Source organism: Marmota flaviventris, chromosome 15, assembly GCF_047511675.1.
Source record: "Marmota flaviventris isolate mMarFla1 chromosome 15, mMarFla1.hap1, whole genome shotgun sequence".
NCBI classification, from domain to species: domain Eukaryota; kingdom Metazoa; phylum Chordata; class Mammalia; order Rodentia; family Sciuridae; genus Marmota; species Marmota flaviventris.
The window spans coordinates 29,757,965-29,764,942 of NC_092512.1; positions in this window are offsets into that span (position 1 = coordinate 29,757,965).

A 6,978-nucleotide genomic window follows, 5' to 3' on the forward strand; every position below is an offset into this window, starting at 1 on the left:
GTTACTGTGTAACTAAGATATTATGACTGTCAGCTTTAGATAATCAGTTCATCAAGAAAAAAAGTTCATTTGGGCTCACAGTTTTGGGGTTTCAGTCAGTCTTTGATTGGTTGCCATGGTTACTTTTAAGCCTGTGGTGAGGCAATACATCATGGTGGAGAGTGCATGGAGGAGCAAGAGACTAACCCACATAACTAAAGCTATATTTGACAAAGGCTCCAAAAACATACATTGGAGAAAAGATAGCCTCTTCAACAAATGGTGTTGGGAAAACTAGAAATCCACATGTAACAAAATGAAATTAAACTTCTATCTCTCACCATGCACAAAACTCAAAACTGGATCAGGGACCTAGGAATTAAACCAGAGAATTTGTGCCTAATGGAAGAAAAAGTAGGCCCAAATCTCCATCATGTAAGATTAGGTCCCAACTTCCTTAATAAGACTCCTGTAGCACAAAAATTAAAACCAAGAATCAATAAAGTGGATGGATTCAAACTAAAAAGTTGCTTCTCAACAAAAGAAACAATCAGTGAAGTGAATAGAGAGCCTACAGAATGGGATCAAATTCTTATGACACGCACATCAGATAGAGCACTAATCTCTAGAATATATAAAGCACTTAAAAATCTTAATGCCAAAAAAACAAATAACCAATCAGTAAATGGGCCAAGGAACTGAACAGACACTTCTCAGAAAAGGATATACAATCAATCAACAAACATGAAAAAATATTCAACATCTCTAGCAATTAAAGAAATGCAAGCGAAACAGATACTCTTAAGATTTATTTCATCTCACTCCAGTCAGAATGGCAGCTATCAAGAATACAAATAGCAATAAGTTTTGGCGAGGATGTGAGGAAAAAGGCACACTTATACGTTGCAAATTGGTGCAGCCAATCTGGAAAGCAGTGTGGAGATTCCTTGGAAAACTTGGAATGGAACCACCATTTGAACCAGCTATCCCACTCCTTGGTTTATACCAAAAAGACTTAAAAACAGCATACTACAGGGACACAGCCATATCAACGTTTATAGCAGCATAATTCACAATAGCTAAATTGTGGAACCAACCCAGTTGCCCTTCAATAGATGAGTGGATAGGGAAACTTTGGTGTATATATATACACAATGGAACATTACTCAACATTAAAAGAGAATAAAATCATGGCATTTGCAGGTAAGTAGATGGAGTTGGAGACTACAATGGTAAATGTAGTAAGCCAATCCCAAAAAAACAAAGGCTGAATGTTTTCTTTGATATGAGCAAGCTGACTCATAATGGCGATGGAGGGATAGCATAGAAATAATGGAAGAAATTTAGATAGGGCAGAGGGGAAGGAAAGGGGTAAGGGGTAGGAAAGATGGTAGAATGATTTAGACATCAATGAAGTTATAAATGGTGTGAAAATACTTTGGGTACAATCAATGATGTGAAAAATTGTGCTCTATATGTGTAATATGAAATTAATTGCATTCTGCCATCGTGTATAACAAATTAGAATAATTTTTTAAAGTAGGCCTTTAAAAAGATAAAAATTATCATTTTTATACTAAAGATCCTTTGATAGCTTCTGTCATACTATGATAGCATCCTGCTACTCTAATACCTTCCTGTTCTTCATTGCCAGTTAATCTCTCCTCCTTCCCTCTGCTCCAACCTCAGTGGCATCCTTCTTATTCTAGTCTCTTACTCATGAAACATGCTAGAATTTTATTTATTTATTTATTTATTTATTTATTAGCAGGGGATCAAATCCAGAAGCCATACACATGCATGCCAGGCAAGTGCTCTACCAATGAGCTATATGCCCAGCACTGAACTGTTCTTGAAATGATTCTTCCCCAAAGCTTTTACACTAAAAGACCACTTTCTCATTCTTCAATCTTCCCAATCCTCCAAATCCTCCACTCCCTGTCACATATGTTGACACATTTTCTTTAATTTTAATGTGGTGCTAAGGATCACATCCAAGGCCTGGTGCATGCCAAGCACATGATCAACAACTGAGCTATACCCCAACCCCACTGATACACTCTTTATTTAAAACTCATAACTAAGTTTTAAGTATCCATCATCTTATTTTTAATTTGATAGATTGTAGCTAATTTATTTTTTATTTTCTCAGTCATATCCATATCTATTCATAGGTTTTCTGCTGGCTCAAAAAAAATAGATTTTTCCTCATCTGCAGTTGAATCAAAGTTGTAAATCCAGCTTATCTCTCAGATCAACATTCCATTTTTATACTACAATATCAGGAAGGTTCATATTTTTCTGTCCAGTGTGCACCCAAATCAGTCACTTTCACTAGAACTATTGAAATAACTTCCTATGAAGGAAAATGTTTTCAGTATTTCAGGAGGCTTAAAGAAGGACAAAGAGAGTTTAGGCTGGATGTATTTTGTTGAAGTGCGAGTTGAGGTATTTCAATGAAAATGAGAGAGAAGAATAGGAATGGGAATTTGGGGAAAATGGGAAAGATAAGGTAATGTGAAAAGCAGGTAGAAAATTTACTGAGTTACTTTGCAAGGTATATGCAAATCATGCAAATGCCTTTTCAGAGAAAAAAGAACAATGGGAAATTAACATAGTTCTTTGTAAGAGAAATGAAAATAAAAATGTTTATCTTAAAGATTTAAACATCCCAGTGGCTTAGGGGACTGAGAGGAGGATCACAAGTTCAAAGCCAGCCTCAGGAATTTAGTGAGGCCCTAAGCAATTTAGCAGGATCCTATCTCAAAATTTAAAAAGGCAGGGGTGGGGGAGGGGGAGTTGGGATGTTGCTCAGTGGTAAGCTGCCCTAGGTTCAATCCCTTGTACCAAAAAAAAAAAAAAGAGAGAGAGAGATTTAAAGAAATGTTATACCTAAAAAACTTTGATAATACTAAAAGAAATCCATTCTTATAATTAACCATATTCAGATTTATAACACAGTTTAGTATTTAAAAAGTAAAAGATACTGAGCTTTTAGTGTTATAAAAATTTTCATATATTTTGGTTCTGAGGGTTTTGGAAAGAATTGACAAAAGGGAATGAAGGGAAGGGAGGGGGATGTGAGTAGTAAAGACAATAGAATTAATCTGACATAAATTTCCTATGTTTATATATGAGTACACAACCGTTGAAACTCTACATCGTGTATAATCCCAAGGCTGGAATTTTATTTATTTATTTTTTTTACCACTAACTCACATTTAATAACAATACAGAGAAAACTCAGTCCTGTTATATTTAACAATTTTTCACTTAACTACACCCCTATAATCCCCCAGTTTGCTTTATCATTTTGTGACCTCAATGACATAGACTTTACACTTAACTTCACATTATAATTTTTTCTTATCTATCTCCACAGCAGAATATTACACATTGCCAACTAAAAACTGTGCGTCCTCGTTTTATTAAACAATCTGTGCTTCATTGTTCCCACCTTTAAAATAAAGGTGCTAAATGGCTAGGATACCTTAAGATCACTCCAGTTAAAAGACAACAGGAATGCTAAATTAAGGTGAGGACCTTTGTGATCAATTTAATGTTCCTGAAAATGGAATTTTAATTAGAATAAGTTATACTCTATGTATGTATAATATGTCAAAATACACTCAACTGTCATGTATATCTTAAAAGAACAAATTAAAAATTGAATTTTCTGCACTTTGTGTGATATTCAACCAGTGCAGAAACAAGCTGTGTGATATTCAACCAGTGCAGAAACAAGCAACAAGCAGTTTTTGAGAATTCTTGCCTTTTAAACATTGCAGAGAATTGTAAGAAATATGAATGTACAAATACTGTTTCAGGTACTGTACTAGTGAATTGCATAATTAATAAATAAATAATTGCCTGGAACACATGAATATGAATGTACAAATACTGTTTCATGTACTGTACTAGTAATTTGCATAATTAATAAATAAATAATTACCTGGAACACAAGTAGTTGTTTTTTTAGCAAGACCTAGGAAGAACCTTGCTGTAGTTTGGCTCTAGAATGTCCCACAGAGGTCTATCTGTTAAAGGCTTGATGTTATTGGGCATTAATGGAATCTTTGAGAAGTGGGGTCTGGGAAGTTCTTAGTTCATGGGTGTGTGCTCCTAAAGGGAATTGTGAGACTGAACCATTCTTCTCTTTTCATTCCCTGACTCATGTAAGTGGGTTAGCTCCACCACATTCTCCTACCATGATGTACTGCTTCACCTGGTTCAAAAACCATGGGTCTTCCCAGTCTTGGACTGAAACTCCCAAAATTGTGGACCAAAATAAACCAATAAATCAATATAGGTTTATTTTCTCAGGTATTTGTTATTGTATGAGAAAGCTGAGTAACACCAACCCCTTATGCTCCCTCTTGGTGTTCAACTAGTATCACATCTACCTTCTAAATATTTTTATCCAATATTTCCTTTTTTTGAACCCATTAATACTACACAAGTTAATACCCTAGTAGCTTCTCTCCTCAAATACTATAAAAGCCTCCTAACAGGTTTCTGTTTTAGTCTTACCTCTCTAAACACCACCCCATTGCAACTAGAATTGCCTTCTAAAATCCAAAGCTGATGTCATTACCCTGATTAAAAGATCCACAAAATTTTTGGGTTCTAATTGTGCTGAACCACTTGAATTTTCTCTCAAAGATTATATCTCCTATGTTGTACATGTTTTTCCTTCTGCTGCTGTTTCTCTTGCTCCTGCCCCACAGTCTATACTTACCTAAAGTCAACCTGTGCTAACTTACCTATTTTGGCCGTTCCTCTAGGAATTCTTCCTTGAGCCATTCTTTGACTGTTCCTCTCTGAGAACCCTATGGCCTTCTTGAGTGCATCCACATCATTGTTAACACTTTGAGCAATGACATTCATCCAGCTGAGTTTTCAATGACAATTGACTTGTCTATCTCCTACATTTATTTCTAACCCAAAGGTAAGAAATGGGAAGGAAGATGGCGGCGAGGGGAGTGCATTGCCCCCGTGTGCTGCTTCACTGTGTGGGAGTATGACAAGTCAGGACGGCTAAAGGATATCTTGTTAGGAATTTCCAGTAATAGTGGGGTGCTCCGGAACCTGGAGGAAGGATTTCCATCGCACGAGGATCAGCTACGGGGACTCAAACGCGAGAGGTTTGTCGCACGGAGGGTAACACTGCTTATTCAGCAAATCGCCCCGCGGCTAGAATCTGCAGCGTGCGCTGGGATAGAGACGCAGGGTTACAGCGCGGCAGTTTCTGCCAGCCGCGCAAGCACCGTACTCAGGGCTGAATTCTGGGTTCGAGACGGGGGAAGGAAGTGGTCCATCTCGGTTCTCCACACCGGTCAGACCACAGAGGAGGCCAGCAGCCACCATGTTGGTAAACTGACGTCACCACCCCTGTTTTTGACTGACCGCAGCTCATTCAGCCATAGAACAGGTAGTTTCAGGCTGCAATTCGCCTGCGGCTTGCAGACAGATTGCTAGGGCTCAGCGCCTGGGTGCTTCTTAGAACCTGATCTTATCAGAGTGAATACCGAGCGCGGGGCGGCCGAGTTCCAGCTCCCGGAACTGAGCCCGCGGGGACTGCTTCTTGGAGCTTACATTTATAGGAGCTTACACCGAGCACGGAGTGGCCGAGTTCCGGCTTCCGGAACTTCCCTGGCCCGGGGCTAGGAGCCCGCGGAAACTGCTTCTCGGTCCGGGTCCTGCTGAGGGCCGGTCAGGACTCACCCGGTGCTTTGGTTGCCCGGCAAGGGGAACGAAATGCTGCCATTCGCATAGGATACCAACATGGCAGAGATCTGACGTCTGCAGAAAGCGGCGGAGGAGGGAACTTCATCAATACCAGTGGTGACATAAGCAGTTGGTCTCCTGGTAAGGGGGGTGAGGCACAGTCACCGGAGTCTCCTCAATTTGTCGTCGAGCCAGAGGGAAGGAGCCGGGCCGCCGCCAGCGCCCGGAGCAGGCCCAGCGGCTCGCCAGCGTGGTGACCGTGTGACCCCAATTGGAGAGGGGGCGGAGCGGAGCCGCCACCCGCAACCGCAAGGTGGGCAGACCCGCGACCCAGTGGTACATGGGCGTGGTAGGAGGGGCAGGGCAGAGCCGCGGTTCGCGCTTGCAAGGTAAACAGACCTGTGTCAGCCTGGCGGGTCAGGCCCAGTGGCCTGCCAGTGTGGTACACACGTCACCCCAACTGGAGTAGGGGCAGAGCAGATCCTTCTCCCACGCCCGGATCAGGCCCTGCCGGTGTGGTGGTCACGTGACCCCAATTGGAGTGGGGGCGGAGCGGAACCGCCACCCGTGCCCGCAGGGTGAGCAGACCAGTGATCAACCTGCAGATCAGGCCCAGGGGTCCCCAGGCGTGGTAGGAGGGGCAAGGCAGATCCGCCGCCCGCGCCTCCAAGGTAGGCAGACCTACAACAGACCGGCGGATCAGGCCCAGGAGCCTGCCGGCGTGGTACAAACACCACCCTAATTGGAGTAGTGGCAGAGTAGAGTCGCCGCCCGTGCCAGGAACAGGTCCAGTGTCCTGCAGGCGGGGTAGCCACGACACCCTAATTGGAGTAGGGGCAGAGCAGAGCCTCCACCCGTGCCCGAAAGGTGGGCAGATCTGCAACCGACCAGCGGGACAGGCCCAGTGGCCTGCCGGTACGACAGACACGTCACCCCATTTGCAGTAGGGGCAGAGTAGAGCCGCCGCCCGCGCCTGCAGGGTAGGCAAACCTGCAACCGACCGGCGGATCAGGCCCGGTGGCCTGCCGGCGTGGTACACTCATCACCCCAATTGGAGTAGGGGCAGAACAGAGCCGCCGCCAGCTCCCAGAACAGGCCCAGTGACCTGCCGGCGTGGAAGCCACGACACCCCAATTGGAATAAGGAGAGAGCAGAGCCGCTGCCCGCACCTGCAGGAAAGATACGCAAGCAGTATGAAAAGACAAGGAAAGAAAGGACCACAAGCAATGCAGGATAATGCAACTTTAGAAGAGGTAACAGCTGCAGCAGATG